General features: G+C 44.1%; 1 long non-coding RNA gene across 1 annotated transcript in view; it reads right to left on the bottom strand.

Moving 5' to 3' along the window:
* Positions 1–207: 207 nt before the first annotated feature.
* LOC135372127 (uncharacterized) overlaps positions 208–22,290 on the bottom strand; it is a 40,132-nt gene continuing 18,049 nt past the window's right edge. Inside the window, exons 3-4 of the long non-coding RNA XR_010415844.1 lie at positions 2,800–2,874; positions 208–273 (exon numbers count right to left, since the gene is read on the bottom strand). This is a non-coding gene — a long non-coding RNA (uncharacterized LOC135372127). The remainder of the gene's footprint in view (positions 274–2,799; positions 2,875–22,290) is intronic.

Genomic DNA, 22,290 nt, shown 5'->3' with positions numbered 1-22,290 from the left:
CTCCGCTTGTGCGGACTGCTGAGGGTCTTGCCTAAGAGCTGTGTTTTGGGCTGAGCTCTGTTTCGGCTCAGCGGTGAGCCGCAACTGGAGTAAAGCCATGAGCACTTTTAGCCTAAACGGCGTATTAAAAACAATCTTCAAGGTCAATGGAAACAGGCATGGAACACGTTATGGGCTGAAGTTATGTTCTAAGGCATGGCATAATACCTCCACTGTGACTATAGCACCTTGGTAGTTGTCCACCCACTCGAATCCCTCTCCGCCAGCTTTTTCCTATAAGGCGATGAAAAGGTGGTTAATTAATAGGAAGAGTGTTTAATTTAGTTTAAGACACTGTCGCATCCGTCTCTGTCGATTCCGATACTATACTACCATGCTGTCTGATGGTCATCACCAATCACTGCAACGAAAACGCTACGCCAAATAGTGACACAGTTTTCGAGAAATCTGATCCAACACATCGCAAGATGACACACCAGATGTTCACAGCATGCCGTAACTTCCTCTCTGGAAAATCCAGAAAACGTCATCCCACCAATCTGAACTGCGGCAGGAAGGCTGCGCCTTGTTGCAGACCGGTGGGTGTGCAAGGGCCGGGGAGGCTGGGGATATCGGAGTAAAGTTCGCTTTTAGCAGCAGCGATGAAGTGGACGACGACCCGTACACTAGAGACTAGCTAATACTTTACCCTGCCGGTGATAGAGGTGCAGATATTTCGAACGAGCCGCACAACCACCATTTCACGTATATTTTATGACTGCATCGCATGCCATGGACAGAAGAGCTTCTCCACCAAGCGGTTTCACAGTTGTCCATCAAAAAAAAAAAAAAACGATAGCGAATGAGATATGTTGGTGGAGCACGCAACGGAGTATTGTCGATACGACTGCCTGGTGCGGCATCTCCACCCAGCAGAAAACAGGTACAGTGACACACGAACTTTGCATACTGTTATTCGCGACTCCAGCGAACTATAGGTGGCGCACGCCGAACCTGGACTCGACGGATGCCACTTCCACCACTAGGTGGCTACGGCTTCGCTGGAGCCACGAATCGTGACTCCAGCGAACTATAGGTGGCGCACGCCGAACCTGGACTCGAGGGTTGCCACTTCCACCACTAGGTGCCTACGGCTTCGCTGGGGTCGCGAATACCGTGGTTGTGCGCTAAGCCAGCTTCGGAAGTAGTAGCAAATACAGGGTGTCCCAGCTAAATGCGAACATATTTTTGAAAAAGATATATATCACTTTTTCCGAGATGAAATCAATTGCAATATAGCATAGGCTGAATGGCTCTCCTTAAGAGGGCATTAGCAAACTCCTAACTCCTAGACAATGTTTTAATTAACTTTCAAAACTAACAGACAAAAAATGGTAGAAGTCTAGCACTCACAAGTGAACAAAATAAGTATTTAAAGAGATTGAAACAGTTATTTTACTGAAAAATAAGCTTTCGGACGGTCTTTACCATGTTCGCTCACCTGAGATCTCTAAACGGTTTTTGTCTCCGGTAACACTCCTAGTGTACATCGCATTCTTTTGTTTGATTTTCGCGCCCTCAGTCCTCTCTAAAAAGTTGTTGTATTTTCTCCTCGCCACCCTCTTTGTCCCCTTTCTCTGATTTACATTAGTACAAATATCTCTACAAAGCGTTCAATGTATCGCACATGATGAAGGACGAACACCGTCCGAAGGCTTGTTATTCAGTAAAATAAATGTTTAAATCTCTTTAAACACTTATTCCATTAACTTTCAATAATTAAGTTTTTAATTATAAAAGCTACGAAGTTGTCCCAATGAGGACATCTGTTCCTTTCGGTCACCTGATATCGTAGCCATTTTCAAAACAAAAATCCGTTCAGTAGGTCGTCCGCAAAAAAATTCATGAAGGAACACCTTTTTTTTTTCTTTATTCATTGCTCATCTTCGGAGACGTCTCTTTCCTTCACCCCCAATGTGAGAGGGTGAAGCAACACAGTGCCGCCTCATGCGTCGAAGATGAGCTTTAACTTGCGGAAACAACACAAAAACAAATGTATAGGGTGACTTTATCAGAACAGCTCTTATCTTGGGTTTAGACGGGTAGAAATCCAGCGAACCGGTAGAGAAGTACGAAGGCAGTTGTCTCAGGACAGGAGCCGCCTCCTGTGCCGCGGCTCCTGTCCTGGGGCAACTGCCTTCGTACTTATCTTGGGTTGCAGTTTCTGTTTTCTTTTAATCGTTATTCCAGAAGGCAAGAGGCGATAGTGTGCTCTTTCGGCCCTCTCACATTGGGGGTGAACGAAAGACGCGTCTCCTAATATGTGCAATGAACACAATAAAGAAAAAATTGTGTTCCTTCACGAATTTTTTTCGGACGATCTATCGAACGGATTTTTGTTCTGAAAACGCCTTCGGTATCACGTGACCGAAGGGAACAGATGTTCTCATTGTTAATTACAAGGTTAATTAAGACATTGCCTTGGGAGTTTGCTAATGTCCTACTAAGGAGTGCTACTCAGCATATGCTATACTGCAATTGATTTCATCTCCGAAAAAGTGATATCTATATACTTAAAAATATATGTTCGCATTTAGCTGGGACACCCTGTATACGCGCGTAATTGTGGTTACGCTCCCTCACTGCGCTACGACAACCTCTAAAACGTGGTTATTTGATATCCAAGCCCTTCTTGGTAGAGAAAATTGGCCTAATAGCCTGTCGAACGATGACACGCATTCTGGTAAGGTATCGTACCCACGTTTCCGGATGCGATAGTCCCTTTAAAAGAAGACCGACTCCGAGATCTGTTGTACTCACCTTCCGCTTGGTAAGCTGCATCGATAGGTTATCAGAGACACACGTCATCACGTGATCCGCATAGTCATCAGGATCCTAAAACGACGTAAAACGGAATACGTCGAGTTAACGATATTCAGTCAGACATATACTGTTATAACAACAGGGCTAGTAGAGCGTGTTGGTTTTGGTGAAACATACCAGCCGAATGCAGGAGACACTCGGACCGTCAACACAGTCATAGCGTTCAATCTCAACTGACGTTTATTACAAGGACAACCTCACAGAGGCTGACACCCGAAGTCCTTACGAAGAAAGGACTTCGGGGCACACAATCTACCCACTTGCGTGCTCACATTGTCGTCGGTCGTCACCTCATTGAGAAAAGCTTCCACGACTTCCCTCTTATGTATGGTACGGTGTCTGCCCATTTATGTTTGTCTCGTCTAAGAGAGGGAGGCACCGTAGTCTGGAGTTGAAATGTTGCTTTTGTTGTAGAGGTTCGTCGGATTTCAATTTGCAGCGACAATATGACAATATGTATTGCCACATCGGACAGGGATGGAATATACAACATTCCAATCGCACGGGGCGAAGATACTCTTGTGTTTTATTTCGCTTGGCCCAGCTTAGGATTGACTTAGGCTTAACTTTCGGATTGTTGAACGTAGGCATCATGTGTGATGGTCTACTGGTACAGCGGAAAAGTATGTTCACCCAGTATGTTACAGAATATTAAAGGTGGTGTCCGCGAAGAATCCAGGATTCTAGATTTTATATCAAACTTGGAGATGGCTTCCAAGAAGAAAACACCAAATAGTTTCGCAAAGTTCCTTTGTCTTTTTTTCATAAAACATCACAAACATCAAATTACAAACCAACTGCCAGCTTCCGCTTGAAACGGCCCTTCTCTACTTCGCCTCTGACGTAATTGGCATTGCCGGCGAGATAACCAATCCTTCAGCTGACAGCGCCGCCAGGGGAGCTATTCTCGATGAAACTAATGCGTGCATTACTTGCACGTCACGAGCTCTTGGGTGGAGTCCACGCGACACGCTCCACCCGAACGCTCCGCCCACTTCTATGGACATTTGTCCCTAGCAAAGTCATTTCCAAGTACATTCTTTGCAGTGACATGCTCTGTCGAAAGATAATGTAATGAGGTGCCGCTACGTACAACATGTAATAAATGTTGGAGCAAAACGCAAGCGAAATCGTTGTGCGGCATTAGAAACGTGCAACGTTTTTGTAACGTGTTATAATTATAGTCACTACGCGATTATACCATGTGCACTGCTGTGGGAGACGTGACGTAATCAATTGACGATAAACATTTTCAAGCGCGATGCGGCGCGATGGCTCGTGCCGGTGCCGCGGACTTATGACGATTACCATTTGAGTTTTACCTTGAAATAAGCCTAGCCTCGTTTGGAGCTTCGTGAGACATGTCTGGTTAACGCTGCTGAGGGGGAGGGGAAGGGGGTACGCTTAAAGGTGATAGAAAAAATGGAGGAAAGGGTGCTGAGGACTGCTGTATTATACAAGGGGAAAGATGGAAACAAGACAGTAAACTCGAACGAAAGACTCAGTTACAAAATACATCAAAATACGAGTGTCAAAGGTGCTATAGATTTTACACAACTTCGAGTTCGCGCGCAACATAGCCGGGATGAATAAGGGGGAGGGCGCAAGCTAAATAGTGAGATATCTCGACCGGGGATGTTGGGGGGATTAGTGGACGAGGGAGGAAATGCCGAAATATGGCAGTCGTTGAAGAAGTGAATAGTGAAATTTGTGAAACCCGAACATTGCAAGTCCTTGAATAATTACATCTTTAAAATGTCATATATATAGTGTGTGTGTGTTGGGGGGGGAGTCAATATGTTTATTGAAGAATAAAAGAAAGGAAAGGTTAGCCAGTAATATATGACTCTACTCTGTAGCCAGGAATGAGAGTACTTTGACACATAACCGCAGCGTAATCCAGTTTGGTTCACAAAAGAGAGAGAGAAAAAACATCTACTGACGTCGCTGATTACGTTCTTGTGTGGGTATTCCAGCCTCAGTGACAGGTACGAAGCTAAAATTCGAGGGCATTATGTAATTTATTGTGTAAGGGATGCTGCTGACGAGGTCTTCACTTCCGAGAAAATGGAACCCAGGAAACTTCTACACATGTCTAGGTTACTTGTTCAAACATTTTAAATGCCAAGTTTTCTTTCTTTCTCCCCCCCCCCACGCACACACTTTGCGAAACATATTTGTACCTTGAAAATATTGAAACGCAGAGGTCGCTTCAACATCAATACAGAAGAAAAGATCTCGCGATATGTGGTATCGTGCCCTTATTCCATTCAGTCTCACATTCCATGTGCGAATATGTCTGCATCGAACGGAACTCGCGCCCCTCAGCTGTCTCGCGAACGCATGGAGGCGTTGGTCTCCTATATGGAGACCAATCGGCAATTTGCCAACCCTGCGGACGACCTGAGGGGCAATCCACAAGGTGGTAGCCGCGACGCGGAGTGGCGGATGCTGGCCGAGGTCCTCAACCGAGGCCAGCAGTATCAGCGCACTGCCGCTCAGTGGCGCACCACATGGCTCAACAAGAGGCGAGCCATTAAGAGAAAGTATAATGACTGGAAGGCGTCCTGCACAAGGACGGGGAAAAGGACGTTCGAAGACGCCGTGGGGGAGTTTTCGGACATTGACGCCCGGGTCCTGCAGCTGCTTAGAGCCTGTCGTGTTGACCACTTCTCCTCCAACCGGCTCCTGTCGAGTGGTGTTGTAAGTATACTTCTTTCTGTTTGTGCATTGTACATCACTTTCATTACGTGAATGTGAAGTAACACCAACGGAAACCATAACTGTAGGGTCCGCGCACTTCACCGCGCAATCAGCAGCTCGAAGGGAGTGGAGGAGAAGGTGGTGTGGAGGGCGACGCTGCGGGCAACGCCGGCACCGACAACAGCAGCTCAGGAGCCAGCGACTGGTTCACCCCTGCGGCTGCACCTCCCCGTCACGTGCAGACTGGTAACGAGCTCTTACATTCCACCTATATCGCCAAATTTAATTTCCCGCACAGTAATAGCCTCACGGCAACGTACCGTATGCGTCAGACATAGATACAACCAGTGATGGGCAGTAACTACTCATGAGGTAGTTTAACTACAACTACTAACTACTTCCCTTAAAAGTAATTGGAATTACTAATTAACTACATCTTGCAAAAAGTAATTAAACTATATTTGTAACTACTACAAAGTAGTTTCAATTACTTTTCCAACTACTTTGTGGAAAATGGCTGTAAGAACAATAAAGGTGTCACTAATAAGTAATAATAGACAGCAATATCGGTTGAAGTAATAAGGAGCCGGGACATTTTTTATGGTTGACGCCTTGTAGATCACGACAACCAAATGTCTCAGGCTGAGACATTTGGTTGTCGTGATCTCTCAGTGTGTGACTCTCTGTGACTCAAGTGAGACTCTCAGCAAAGGTGCACGCGATGTAGTGAAAGAGGGTATTTGCAATGCGAACAGAAAATGGTAATCCTAAACGAATGTGCACTGCCGCGTTGCCATTAAAATAGGAGTTGCCGTTAATCGGTGGAAATTGTCTATAGCAAAGCACTTGAATACACAGATCATTTATTAACGCAAGTGAATTTACTCACCCGCACGTGTTTCAAGAAGTTACTGGAACTTCTCACGCTGCCGGACAACGTACGACAGGGGCAAAACCGGCACTCTGCAGTGAAGTTTGCGCTTCCCTCCTTGACCTTAACATTCTTGTAGCAGTACTCAATCACGAAGGAGTCCATCCCGACAGTGACACAGGCAATAACGCCGACAAGAAGAAGAACGTGAAACATGCTGCAACAACAACGAACGCATGCTCGCTGCAACCCAGAACGCTAATACTTGGATTGGATTGCCTCCGGCCGCGACCAAGCGGGTGCCTCGGGCTAAGGCGTCTGCTACGGCTTCGCGCGATCACCACGAGGTCGCGGGCGCGGCTTCGTAGTTAAACTACAGTAGTTAACTACAAAAAATGTAATTTAACTACCAACCTGCAACTACATATGATAGAGTAGTTATAATTACCAAGTAACTACTCGAAAAGTAATTTAACTAGTAATTCAACTACATGTAATTGAACTACTGCCCATCACTGGATACAACGAGGAACGGATGGAATCTTTGTATGTTGCACTTTGTTTTGAACGTGTCGCTTCCTTGTAGTGACGCCACCCACGACGTCTCCGCCACGCCTGGTGACACGCCGGGAGCAAGAGGACGCCACCCTCGACCAGCTGGTGGCGGGAGCGGCCGAACATAGGGCCCTTATGAGCTGGGCCGTCGACCGCCTGGACCTCGTCGTGGAGGGGGTCCAGGCCATCAGGACCGGCGTCGACACCAGCAACCAGCCCGTCGTCGATGCAATCAACAACTTTGCTGCCGCCATTCACGACCTTGTGCGGCAGCAACAGTCACACGAACGGGCGATGGAACAGGTGCGCGTGACGTGGCCAAGTTTGATTATGTGCGCTACAAGAGTTTTGTTGCTTTCAGACGCGGGCAATGGTGGAGCGGGCCCTCCTCGTTATGTTGGCTCGTGCCCAAGCTCCAGCGCCATGAGGGTCCTCGCCATCCGGTTGTAAATATTGTACAAATTGTATATAGTGTGCATATTAGTCTGCGGAATGCTTGGTTTTGTTTTCATATGTTTTTTTTTTTTGTGTGTGTGTGTTTTCTTTGTGATCGTTTGAATTTTGTGTGGTTCTCGGTGTTTGTTTTTGAGTGCTCTTTGTGTGTTTTCTTTGGGGTCTTTTGATTTTTGTGTCTTTTTTTAGTGTGTGTGCGGTTTGAATTTTTACTAATTTAGGCAGTGTTTTTTTTTCTTTGTGTGTGTGTGTGTCATTAGCTTTTCTCGTGCCCGTTGTTTGCCTTTCTGTGCCCTTCCGTTTCCTTTGTGATTCCGTACTTGCGTGTGACTGGACTCTTCGGGATTTTGTTTTATTACTTCATCTCTTTTGTTTTCTTATACTGAGTGTAACTTCCTCAGACGTGTTTCTTGTGTCTACACACGCGTGAACAGTACACTGATTTTTTTAAATTCTTTTCTTTCTATTGATTTGTCATGCATAATGATGCGTGTTTAATTTCGAAAGTGGTTGGGTGTTTGTATTGAACTCTGCGTTGCTTAACTCTCACTTCACGATGAAGCACAATAATTGGGAGTTGATAGAGTTGGATGGATAAGTTATGATGACCGTTACGGATGTCAATATAGGCGTCCCTATCCCTCTATTTCCACCTGTCATATCTATTGTCTTTCTTCATTTACACTGGCCCGCCTACAGTGACGAGAAAACGGACCGGTTCGCTGTGTCTCCACAGAGATGTACCCACCTCTTTCCCTCTATTCCTGGAACCTCGATATCGTGTACAAACTCCGACGAAATTTCCACGGTCATTGTGTATTGCACAGAGGAAATCCTGTTTTGCAAATAAATATACGTGCATGTACGAATCGTGCTATGATTTCTCCCTTCTATAAATGACCACCTTCGCCGGGATAATCTCTCCATAGTAAAGACCGGAAACAGGGGGACAGAAAAAAAACTAATTTTGCAACAATCATATATTTCGTTCTTCCAACAACGTACGTGTAGTACGCCACGACGACAGCTTCGTTGACATGGTCCATTTGGCGACCGTCTAAGCAATTCCGATACAAAAAAACGAAACAATAGACGCTTAAATGACATGTCCACATGAAGAACCGCCACCATTGGGCAGTGGGTTCGAATCCTAGCACAGGCTGTACTGTCTGGGTTGTCGGGAAGAATTCCCACAGTTATAGCGTAACGGTTAAAAAGTTGCTTCACGGCGACGTAATTTAATGTCGCGACAGCTGCTCAATCACTCTTGCACGAACAGCTGCCCCGATGTCGTAGATCTCCCTGTCCGGGGGAGCATCCGCGTTAGGGCTGCTCGTCGCAGCCGGGGTATCTTCACCGCCGTCGTCGTCGTCACCCTCCCCTGCGTCCTCGGTAGGTGGTGCCCGTGCGTGCATGCATATGTTGTGGAGCACGGTGCATGCCACAACAATATTTGAGGCCCTGTGCGGAATGTAGTGGAGAGTCCTGTATCGCTACAGGCAGCGAAACCTTGACTTCAGCAGTCCGATACATTTCTCCACTATGCCGCGCGCCGCTTTGTGGCGTCTGTTGTATCGGGCCTCCGGTGTGTTGGGGGGAGGGTCTCCAGGCAACGGCGTCAGCAACCGCGGTTGCAGTGGATAGCCACTGTCACCTGAGGGAAATGTGTTATATCACCCGTTGTAGTTCTCAATTATACTGTGCGACCCTTACCTAGGAGGAAGCGGGGTTCGTCCGAGTGCCTCCGGGAGAGCTCGCATTTCAGCTCACTGTGCCTCCACACGTAGGCATCGTGTGCTCCGCCGGAAAACGAGCAATCCATCGACGTGATCCGCATCGACGCGTCACACACCTAGAACACATCGGCATATATTGGAGAGGCTGACAGATTTTTTGGGGATACGTATTCTATACGTAGTCTTTCACTTACGATCATGGCATTGATTGCGAAGTACTGCTTCCGGCAGAAGAAAGCACTCTTCTGGTACTGCCCGCTCCTCTCAGATGGGGCCAGGATACCAATGACCGATCCGTCGACGCAGCCTGCAAAAAAAATAAAAAATATTGCGATGTTTAATGTTTTAAGTGGTTTCAGCTTCTTTTTCTCTGTGTCTGCCCACATGAACACTCACCAATCAAGCCGGGCAATCTCCATTTGGTCTTGAATACCCGCATGACCTCACGGATCTCGTCGGGTTCGGTCGGGAATCGTATCCACAGGGGCGCCAGCTGTAGCAAAACGGCATTCGTCACCTTGAACAGCGCCTTGCTGATGGTGCTCTGCGTGACTGCCATGTGCCGGTCGCTAGCTACCGCCACTTGAAAACTGCCTGTGGCGTAGAACCGCAGAGCGATGAGAATCTGTCTCTCCACGGACAGCGCCGTCCGAGTCCTTCGTTTTGCACGGAGGGTGGACCGTAGCTGGTCGCATAGCCAGCGAACCACTGGCTTCGTAAGTCTATACATTCGCATAAACTCCTCATCTGTTGCCTCGAAGGCGTCAATATACGGGCGAAATGTTCTGCGGACGCTGTTGCGCCTCACCCACGCTGCGATTGGCACTTCCATTTCCCAATCCAAAAGAACAAAAAAACTCAACACAAATAGACACTCCAAGAAAAGTTCACTGCACACAGAAAAACAAACAAAAGAAATACGCACCGCACAAAATGAAGTACCAGAAACTCTGCACACACGCACATTAAATGAAAACCAAAAGATAAGAAAACCGACCAGCAAACGAGTTAGAACACTAGAAATGCAAGGAAAATCGCAAAACGAACCGCAGCTTAGAACGCCAAAAGAATGACAGATCGTTCTCTTTCGTCACGCGTACTTTCGATACCGATAGGGAAGAACAGAAGCCGTACCGTGTATTAGCCGCGGTTTATGCGCTTTTTTTTTTCTTTTTAGCTTGCACTCTGAATAAGTGATATCCATTTTAATTGATTTTACTGCTCAAGTCAGTCGCATTGTATTGATAAAATAAGGATGAAATAAGGATGATCTCGTTAGTGGGCCCAAACCTACGTGGAACGTGCAAGAGTTTACTATATTACTACATGCGCTATCTTAGTATGCCCCTTGTTTGTACTGAACATAATAGAATAAGCATAAATGCGAAGTCGTTCATGAGAATATTTTATTTCCAACTTTACAGTTTCAACAAAAAAATTGCAGAGGGTCCTTTATGTAGACATGCATGTGACAATTTCCAAAGGTGTTCACATACACAAAAGCAAATATGTACAAGATACACATTTATGTGCGCCATGTTTAATCCTAGTCTTCCCTGTTCCCACTTTACACCCTCAAAGACAGTGCTCCCTGTAGCTGCAACTTTTGTATTGGTTCAAGACGTTGAATGTCATGCCTAGCCAATGACATTTGCTCTGTGCAACCCTGTGGCACTAAACAAATGAGCACCAACTGCAATGGCAGAGAATGAGAAGTTATTTTCCAATTGCCACTCCTGACTTTTGTCAACAGTGACTGCCAATTCACTGGCATGTCAATGTCTAATATGTTCATTCCACAGTTTCAACACACGTCATAGCAAAAGGTCACTGGCGACTGCTCGTGCGCATGGAGTAGATCCTGCCCAGCAATGAATTGTGTTAGCCTCAAAGGAGCCGCACAAGTGAGGCTGTGAATCTGCAAATTTTATGGAAAATGAAAGTTGCAAAAAGTTGCAAAAAACCGGACTTAAGACATGCCCAGGCAAACAAACGTCTGAAAATTTTGGTACCTTTACTACGAACCGTAAGATTTGCACATTGGCTAATAACCAAGCTTACTAATAAAGCTATAGCTACTATATAAAGCTATAATAAAGTTCTCTCACACAAAAAAAGTGGCATTTGCGACCGGTAATCGCCGATCGTAATCGGCAACCGTAATCGGCAAAAACGCTTCGATATAATCTATTCTTATTCTGCTTATTCTATTTTCTACCAACGGCGCAGTGACACTAATCTCGCATTTAAACAACGTGTACAACATTTCGATACACCATACTCGATAACGTGTACAAACTCCCACGAATTTTCCACGTTCGTTGTGTATTGCACACAGGAAATGCTGTTCCCCCTAAATCACATACACAACCTACCTCTAGCAACCCTGTTGCACAATACACACCGCGAAAATTGTTTTGCCAGAACCGTAACCGCTTTCAAAAATGCAAAACCATATTAGCGATATTACAGTAGCGCCACACTCTACGCTTTGACTTTTACAACAACATTACACAGATGAGTTGTCCCTAGATTTTCCCTAGCCGGCAGACACGAGCTAACATCGCGTTAGGCCATACGTCATTTTGACGTAGGCAATGACGTATGGTATCAGTAAGTATGGTATGGTATGGTAATGGTATGGTATCAGTAAGGCAGCGTAGAGGTTGCGTTACTTTGATCAAGGACAGCGGTATGATCGACATAGGACACATACCTTGGGTTACGATTTTATATCTTGCTCGCCAATGTTTTCGCGACTCAACGGTGGCGTACACTGCATTTGCTTGGGATAATGATGGCCGATGTACGTTGTTGTTGGTTCGTACTTCACCACATAGCACCGAACATCCGACGTACTTCACCACACAACATCCCCGTTGAGCCGTATCTCCGATGTAACGTCGTGTGCAAACAAAGGGATGGTCTCAGTAGTCTACACAGAATTTCTTCCTCCGGGGGTGGTGCGGGGGTGGGGGGTGTTTTTACACGCTTTTGAGGAAGAATTGCGCAATGTCACAAGATTGTAGGGGGTGGCTCCCACATTTTGGGGGTATGAGGGTGTGTGTGTGTGTGTGCGTGTGTGCGTGGGTGGGTAGGTGGGGACGGATGTCCTCCCATTCGAAGAATTTAGCAAACACTGATTCTCAAGGGGAACTAAAATAGACGTCGGATATGCGAGCTTAGCAATGGTCACTTCGATGGTCACTGTCGATGGCCCGAGCTCGCGAGGATGCGGCTGCATCATATGTTCCATGCACGCGACGATGCCCGCACATAGCGAATAACTATCGTGTATTTGTCAAACGAGGAAATTAGAGGAATGTCCTCAAAAATTTAGGTGAATACTGCGACGGTGTTCACAAGATAAGAACTATAGCAATCGCTCTAATGGCCATTACGCTTGCACAAATTTTGTTCCCGCCTCTCGGTTTGTTCAAAATTGCAGCAAAATTTCATGCGCGAGCGCCACCATACCGTCAGCATATTCGTAATGCAATCCGCTCACGTTCACATATGTTCATCTCTTTAGCTCTTACAAGTTCGAGCAAATTGTCTCGTCGCAATTAAGTTGCATATTGCTACACTCTTACATATTCCCACAAATCTTTCCTTCGCATTGTGCTCTTCCGTTTCCGGCACCGGAATGCAAGGGTGGTCTCGTGAGGCGGTCGCCCAGTGCAACAATGCAACTGCGTGCTTAATTGCTTTAGCATTGGTTGCGTGCGCGCGAGGTATCTTCACGCCTTCTGCGCTCGGCGACCAATGATAGCTTGCAAACGAAGTGATGCACGCATTACTCAATCGAGAATAGCTCCCCAGGCTGGTTGCGATTCAATACCACAGGAAGCATGAACGCAGATGTTTCTAGCGACTGTTCGGCAGCAGACTGCGAAAGGAATTAGCGTTACTAGAGATAGATGTACATGGGTCAATGAAATGACATGTTTGACAGCGTGTTTTATTGCAAGGAGAGCAACCGGGTTGCTGTCGCACTAAGCAGGAGGAGGTGAGGATGTTGCGAATACTGCGAGATCTGCGGAAAGTTACAACTGGAGTAGTTGGGAAAATATCTCTAAGTTTTTCATCGCTGTGCGGTATGTTCAGATGACGTTCAAAAATGGATCTAGCGTTTTTCAATGTTTTGTTGTAGACGGTGACAAAAGGGATATGATCGCGCCGTTTAATAGGCTCATGGCAGAGCAATGTATCTCTCTGCCAAAAACTACATTTTAATATAGCGTTCTCTATCAGTTTCGGCGGATAATTGCGTTTCTGAAAGTCAACTGACATTTCTCTAGCGCGTTCAAGAAAGTCATTGTCGTTAGAGCATATGCGCTTAAGGCGTGTAAATTGGCCGTACGGTATTTTCCTTTTTTGGAAATTTGGGTGGTGGCTTTGGAAGTGTAGGTATTGACGTTTATCAGTTGGCTTCTTGTAGAGGTCGGTAATAAGTTTGCCAGATTGTATAGATATATTAACGTCGAGGAAATTTACCGAGGTGTTAGAATGGTTACAAGAGAATTTGATTGTATCGTGAACAGAGTTAAAATGTTCAAAAAAAAAAAAACGCGCGCAGTGAATCTTCATCGCTAGACCAAATAACAAAAATGTCATCGATGTATCTGAGAAAAACTAGAGGTTTCGTCGAAAAAGAGTCCAGTGCTTTCTGTTCGAATTGCCCCATAAAAATGTTTGCATAGTTCGGGGATACACGTGATCCCATAGCTGCACCTTTCACTTGGACGAAATGGTTGTCATTAAAAGTAAAGTTATTATATTGGAGAACGAGTTGAATAAGATGAATAATGGCGGAAGTTTGGAGGATCTCAGAAGGAAAGGAAGAGAGGTAAGTTTCCACGGCGCTAAGACCTTCGTCATGTGGTATATTAGTGTATAGTGATGCAACGTCCATGGTAACGAGAGTCATGTTACTGAGATCCATAAATTGGTCGTTTAACAAGTTAATTTTGACTACGAAATCATTGGTGTCCTTGACGTGTGATGGAAGAAGCAACGGAATGTGTTTTATGCAGTGGTCAACAAGAAGGGATATGTTTTCAGCCGATGTGTTGATGCCTGAAATTGTCGGTCGGCTAGGGTTGTTCTCTTTATGTACTTGGATGAGGAGGTAGAAGAAACCAGGTGTGTGTGTGTGGGGGGGGGGGGGTTCGTTGGTTTGATGAAGTATGCAATGTTGCGTGGAATCAGGATTTTTTGTCAAGGAACTCGGTAATACTTTTGTTGATAATTTTACAAAAACGATGCCGTAGGGACATGGTCAAGGGGTCTGTAGAACGAAGGGTTAACCAGGTGCTTGTTAGCCTCACTAATGTAGTGTGAGGTACTCATAGCAACGATGCCGCAGCCTTTGTCAGCGGGCAAAATAATGATATCTTTCCGAGATTTAAGATTTTTCAGTGCAATTCTTTCTGATTTTGACAAATTGCAACTTATATTGTTACTTGAAGACGTTAGTGTGCGTTTCATGTCGTTAAAGACTGCTTTGATGAAATTATCTATTTGATGGCAAGTTTTGGAAGGTCTGGGGTCCAAATACACATGACATAAAACGATATACAAATGACATAAAACGAAAAAATCGCGAATCCTACCTGATCTCTAAATTTTGCTCCCTTCAGCCACATGGGTTAAACATATACCCTGGCACGTTACAATTGTTCAACTTTTAATTATGCTTCAACTGGGTCGTCCTTCCGTTATCGAGGAAGTGTGGATGTTGGGGGTGGATGTGTTCGCCGGCCGGGGGGGGGGGTGGCAGCGCGGCCGGCTGGGGACCACGGAGCGACCTTGAACCTTCCCCGAAACTCTTGTTACAGGGAGCATCGGAAGGGCCGCCTTGCGTTTTTCGGCTGTCCGCGCTGTGAACTTTCCCCTGTTATGTGTCTGTGACACATGATCCTGGGCTGTATTTTTTGGTCTTGTCCGGTCTGCTTCGCCTTTTACTTATTTTACTTATTGTTTTTTCAACTCCCTCAGCTAGATAAGTGTCCTCGATTGTGTTTTTTGTCTATTTCCCTTTCTCCCTCCCTTTCTACTGGAATATATACGTCCAGTTGTACGGCTACTCTTTAACCTGATGAAGTGCAGACTCTGCACGAAAGTCTTGTTCATCTTAATTGTAATCAAGTGTTCCTACCCGTTTTTCCTTCACTCAGTGTAATCACAGTTAATTGGACTTTGGCGTTGCTTTTTACTTTGTATTGTATTGCACTCTAGAACAGATGTAATTGTTATCATTGCAATGGGCATTGCATTAATCAAGAAAGCACTGAGATCAAATTATCATATAGAAGCGCTGTATATCGCACGATTCATTACGGATTTGTTCAAATTACATCTAACCATTGACACGTAAAGTACATAAAAAATCGTATCGCGTGATATGTTCCACTGCCACGACTACACAATTTTCCAGTTCTGGGAATGATGTCGAATGAGGAGAACTTCCATGTTGTTGTACAAGGTCTGATGTATCTTCACGTATTAAAACTCAACGAACATATCAACTGCGGTGGACCACCAGACGGTTTTCATCTAATACTCTCTTGTACGCCATTCAAGAATCTTCATACAAAGAAAGGAAACATCAATAAGAGATTGTGCAAATTCTTTGCAGCTAAGTGCAAGTCACTGAAGCAATACAAATATGGTGCCAACGTATCGATTGCATTAATCAACACTGGATTCAAGCGACCCATAATAATAAGACATTGTCATCGCTGATTCCATGTAAGGATTCTTGTACATTGTGTGGAATATTTGTTTCCTTAGTAATCATTGTTCTCAATCTGACCATGCTAAATACAATCTGTTTTTGTTGTGACGCATAAAATTCATGACAGTGATGACAAATATTACATTTATTATTTCAGATATACACTTATTTATTTTGATAAATTACAATTGTCCTATTCCAAAGTCTGAAGTTTTCATTCGTTATCTTGATTGATGAAGTGAGAATGCATCATATAGTGACGTCTTAATATGGGTCACTTGAATCCAGCGTTGATTAATGCAATCGATACATTGCAGTGATTGTATCGCTTCAGTAACTTCCACTTAGTTGCCACGAGTTAGCACAATCTCTTATTGATGCTTCTTATCTTTGTATGAAGATTCCTGAATGGCGTACAAGAGAGGATATGATGAAAATCGTCCGGTGGTCCACCGCAGTTGATATGTTCGTTGAGTTTCAATAAGTGATGATACATCAGACGTGGTCGAACAACTGGAACAATGGAACTTCTGCTCATTCGACATCATTGCAACGGGTAGAAGAAAATAATTGTGTAGTCGTGGTAGTGGAACATATCACGTGATAATAGATGGGTAGAAATCCAGCGAACCGGTAGAGATGTAGGAAGGGAGTTGCCTCAGGACAGAAGCCGCCGATATTTCGAACAGAGACTGTTCTTCTTCTGGGCACCGTCCTCATCATTGGCATGGTATTTAAAGGATTATGTGTGACGTGTTTAAAGGTTCATGCGAATTGTGGGTGAACAGCCCCGAGGGAGGAAAGGGTCCGTACGGGCTTCTACGGCCGGAGTGAATGGCTGCTTTGTTAGGGGTTTAGGAGAACTCGTCACAAGCCCGTTCGTCACAGGCCAACTGGTCATAGGTGAACTCGTCACAGGGCACCTCGTACAAGGAACTGCCGTCACGCCGGAATAATCGTCACGGTGAACCTGACACCTGCTCACCGCACCGTAGTCCCCAACGTGTGAAATACGTAAAAGGCTCTCCTGACCTAACCTTGGTCAGTCTCGACAGGTGCATATTCTACATGAACTGACCAACTCCCCAACGTGTGAAATACGTAAAAGGCTCTCCTGACCTAACCTTGATCAGTCTCTCAACTTTTGTCCGCGCCTCAGCAACGGAGCCCCACGCTGAGTTTTCGTCACTTCCATGCTCTCCGTGCCCTTAGCAAAGATGGGAAATTTGTACGGTCAGCGGTCTTCGGAATCCGGGTTCGCAAGTGCGGGTCGGGCACTGGACTAATCTCTTTGGTAAAACACGGTGAAACGCATTCCCTTTGTAACGGAGTCAACCTTGCAACAAGTGTTCCGGTGACGAACCGCCCTCCTTGACAAGTGTTCCGGTGACAAAAGGACCTCGTACCAGAGGGCCGGTGTGACTAATTATCCTGTGACGAGTCTTCCGGTGACGAGTGGGATTGTGACGAGTGGACCGGTTCGCCTTTGTTAGAGTGTGGAGGGGATTATGTGAACGTAGTGATCTAGGCTCCAGACCGGTTACAGAAAAGTGGGAGGTTCACGGACACGTGGACGACACGGGACAACAGGCAAGAATTTGCAAGCATAGCGAAAGATGAGGAGGTCAGTGGTTAAGTGGGGAAAATTCAAGAACAAGCAAAGTTTTTTTTTTTACTATTAGTAATACAAAGTTGTGGCACGCAATAAAGAAAGCAGAAAGCAGTGGTCATGCAGAACATAACAGATGATAATGGAGATAGAAAGTAAAAGCATATTTTATTTGTGAAGTGTTTCTAGGGTGCCTTGTGATTTGTTGATACCGCACGGGTGAAGAGCGTTGAACTTGTATATGAGATAAGACTCCCTATCACGTCTGTCACGTGTGGATCTAAACCCGGTTTGCAGAATACATAGTTTAATGTTGTCAAAATTGTGACCAGGAACGTTAAAGTGTTCGGCGACTGCTTTGGGGAGTTTATTTTACGTGTCGGTTCTGTGTCCGGTAAGGCGGTTGTTCATTTGTTGGCCGGTTTCACCGATGTATTGCATAGAGCAGTCATCGCATTCAATGCAGTATATGACATTGGAGCTCGTGCATGTGAATGCGTGGTTAACGGGGTGGGTGTAATTGCTCGCAGTGCTTTTGATTGAGTTAGCGTGTTGAACGTGCTTGCATGTTTTGCAGCGCGGGAGGTCGCAGGGTCGTGTTCCCGTGTACGGGGTGCTCGTTTTGCTGATTTTTGCATTGACCAAGGAGTCTGCTAGGTTTTTTGCGCGTTGGTGTGCTTGCAAATTCTTGCCTGCTGTCCCGTTTCGACCACGTGTCCGTGAACCTCCCATTTTTCTGTAACAGGTCTGGAGCCTAGATCACTACGTTCACATAATCCCCTCCACACTCTAGCAAAGCGGCCATTCACTCCGGCCGTAGAAGCTCGTACAGACCCTTTCTTCCCTCGGGGCTGTTGACCCACAATTCGCATGAACCTTTAAACACATCACACATAATCCTTTAAATACCACGCCAATGATGAGGACGGTGCCCAGAAGAAGAACAGTCTCTGTTCGAAATATCGGCGGCTTCTGTCCTGAGGCAACTCCCTTCCTATATCACGTGATAAGATTTTTATGTACTTTCCATGTCAATGGTAGGATGTAATTTCAACAAATCCGTAATGAATCGTGCCATATAGACCGCTGGTATGTGATAATTTGATCTCATTGCTTTCTTGATTAATGCAATGCCCATTGCAACGGTTACAATTACATCTGGTCTGGAGTATCGCAATTCTTCGTTAAACAACCTCAGAAACTCCACCATCAATCCCAGTGGTCCTTCCAATGTTCACACGCAAATATTTTTACAGCTATTGTTGACTCTGCATACACTTCCACCTTCAATTCTGTAATTTGTACGATATCTCCAAATACGACCATGTCTAGGACGCACTGAAATGCAATGCTTTCAATGTCTCTGTGTACAAGGCCACACGAGAATCTGCCCTTCTTATCTTGACGTGGGTGTGGGGGGATTTTATGGCTTTGAACGACTCTGTGTACAAGACAGCGCGAGAATCCTCCACCCCCTACGGGCATATGCTTGACGAGATTGTTGGGGGAAGTTTATGGTTGGCAGCTTCCCTCTCTTACTTTATTGTTCGAATCTACTAGTTGATCCTTTTGTTCATTGAAAAATACTTGCTTCTGTACAGATTCTGTGGTATATTCATGCTGCTTGCTTAGAAATGATTTGTCTGAATTAATTATTGTTTTGACTTCGTATATGATGTTTACTCGATTGGTATTCTGTGAGTTGAGAATTATGTATGAATGATGTATTAGTTGTGTCTATCATTTCCTCTGTGGGAAAGTGTTAACTATTTTTCGTTTGCTTAGAAAATGACTCCTGAAATTACTATTGTCTTGTATGTGTTTCCGTTGTTCACAGGACTGACATTAACAAAAGTAATCTCTCAGTTGGGAACGCCTCGTATTTCTGAGTTGCATTTCAGATATGATGTTTCTGTATGTTTCATCTATGTAGAACTTTCTGTTGCAAGATATTACAAAAAACTGAAATACATTAATTAAATTGCAATGTTTCTGGTTTTGATTGAGTATTGTTTTCGCTGATGTTAGCATAATATTTCTCGCTTGCTTGCAAAATGCTTGTCTAAAACATGTTTGCTCTGATATTGACGTCTGTTTTAGTTTTTGCTTGCCACTTGTTGTTTTGATACAATTCTTATTGTGTTCTTCAGAATCGAATAATTCTAGCATCTATTTGCGATAACTGATCAATAAAACATTTCGTGTTTGTGCAAATTTGACAGGCAAACCGGTCTTAAGAATATCTCCCTTTGGAGGAAAGAATGTGAAAGTGAGAGAGTCACACCCCTTGGAGTGACAAAGGATGTGTGGTTTCTTCGTTTTGGCTTTATATATATATATATATATAGAGAGAGAGAGAGAACGTCTCCCAGCTTTGAGGAAAAAGCGAAAGATAGCTGGCTTGGTTGTACCATATCTATTTTCTGTGTGTTGGATACCTCCATCAATGTAAGGTTTGTAGTGCCTGTTAGAGTGACAATTGTATAGTGTTCAATTAGATGAGATGACGAGAATGATTTATAGTGTTTCAAATGATAAATTATTTTCCTCTGTTGTTTACGTGTCGGAGAATGCGCTGCTTAGAGCAACCGGTTCGCTCCGATATCGTTGTCTGCTCTCTGTTAGCATTGGCTGTTGTTTGTGTTCCTCTGTTCTTCAGCCTTAAATCTGTGCTAGTCACAGTATTAAATTTGTAATGTTTCTCGTTTTGATGGATTGCTTTGCAATTATTTTCCTGCGTGTATCTCTTGTTTGTGTGTTGGAGGATGTGCAGGTTTGGATCTCTATTAATGCTAGCTCTTAATTGTGTTGTGATGTGTCTTATTGTGTGTTATTGTGTCTTATTATTTCCTTACGGCTGTGCTATTCACTTAATATGAAGATGATTAATTTTTAATTAAAAGTTGTGGCATGTGGGAACAAAACATATGCAACTTAGATTCCATGTTGTGCTCAAATTTCATCGCCCAGCACTTAATAAGAAACATGCTAATGACAAAATTGTTAGTGTTGTCATAATGATGAGCTTGTCTCAGACTTTTTATAATAACACAGTTTTGATTGTAATCGGATTGATTAACATTGTCTTCTTTAACAAAATGCTGTGTCCTAGATTTTAATTTATCTTGTGTTAGTGTCGTCCCTCTATGTGCCCATGGTCTTACAGGGTCTCTGTTGTGTACAATTAATTACACCTATCAGAACTTGTAATTGAAATTAAAACGTTACTATTGCAATGATGATGGTCATATCTCAGACCTTTTATAATAAAACTTATAATTTTGATTGTTATCATATTGATGAAGAGTATCTTCTTTGATTAAAAGTCGCACCCGTTTCTCGTTTTGATAGAGTATTGTTTCGCTATGAATTCCCTACATGTAACTGCTGTTTGCATGTTTGAGGATATGCAGGTTTGGATCTCTATTAGTGCTAGCTATTCATTGTGTTGTGTTGATTCGAATTGTTTCCTTACGTCTGCACTATTCACTTAATATGAAATTAAATAATTAAAAGTAGTGTCATGTTGGAACAAAACATACACAACTTGGATTCCCTATTGTGCTCGAAATTACTTTAAAAACTTCATAAGAAACTTCAAGAAAACTTCATAAGAGGAAAATATTAATATTGCAATAATAGTGATCGCATCCAAGACTTGTTATAAAACTTGTAACGTAATTGTAATTGTAATGATTAAGATTATCTTCTTTAACTAAGTGCAGTGTCCTTTGTTATATATTTTATTTACTTGAGTGTTCATGTCGTCCTTCTGTGTGTCCCATAATCTTCCAGGGTCTCTGCTGTGCACAATTAATTACATCTATCAGCACTTGCAATTGAAATTAAAACCCTACTGTTGCAATGAGGGTGGTCACGTCTCAGACATTTGTTAATAAAACTTGTAATTCTGATGTAATCATATTGATTAAGATTATCTTCTTTGAATAAATGTGCTATTCCATTGTAATACCGATTCAATGAAACGTGTGTGCATGATTGCCGTTAATAAAAATATTGCGTTTGATTCTTTCTGTTTGATACCTCTTCTATGCTATTGTATCGTACCTGTAATAAGTAAGTATATTCTTTATTATGTGAATTGTATTGTATTGTGTTAATTCTGTTCTAGGTACTGTCCTTTCCATGTCTATACTTGCATGTAAACCACCCACAGGACAGCTCTAGTAGCCAAAAAAATTGTGAGTGAAGTCTGCCCCGGTAGAAAAATCGCAAAAGAAGTCGCCAGAGGCTGATAAATGGTCGGCCAGTGCTCCGCCCACCCGGCACCCTCCATGCACAGAAAACATTTGTGAACGAAGTCGACCCAGATGAAAAAATGTGTGACGATGAGCGCACGGGCAGCCCTCTGCAACACACGGAACCCACTGTGCGCATCAAACGATTCGCGAACGAAGTCGGCCCATGCTGAAAAATGCACGATGGTAAGCGCATGCACAGCTCTCCACTCATCGATAAGCGCACGGACAACCCGCCGCGTTCGGGAAAAAATCTGCGATTGAAGTCGGCCCAGGGGTCAATGCCCTACCAGTGGACGCCGGTCTCCATCGAGATGTATCTATACTGTATTATCATCATTAATAAAAAATATTGTGTTTGATTCTTTCTGTGTGATACCTCTTCAATGCTATTGCATCATAACTGTAATAAGTAAGTATATTCTTTATTATGTGCATTGCAATGTGTTTCAGGTTTTCTTGGCTAGGTTTTTCTCCTTCACACAGAGTCGCAACATAATTCC

Source organism: Ornithodoros turicata, chromosome 1, assembly GCF_037126465.1.
Source record: "Ornithodoros turicata isolate Travis chromosome 1, ASM3712646v1, whole genome shotgun sequence".
Classification (NCBI taxonomy): domain Eukaryota; kingdom Metazoa; phylum Arthropoda; class Arachnida; order Ixodida; family Argasidae; genus Ornithodoros; species Ornithodoros turicata.
This window is presented reverse-complemented; position numbering and strand designations above follow the sequence as displayed.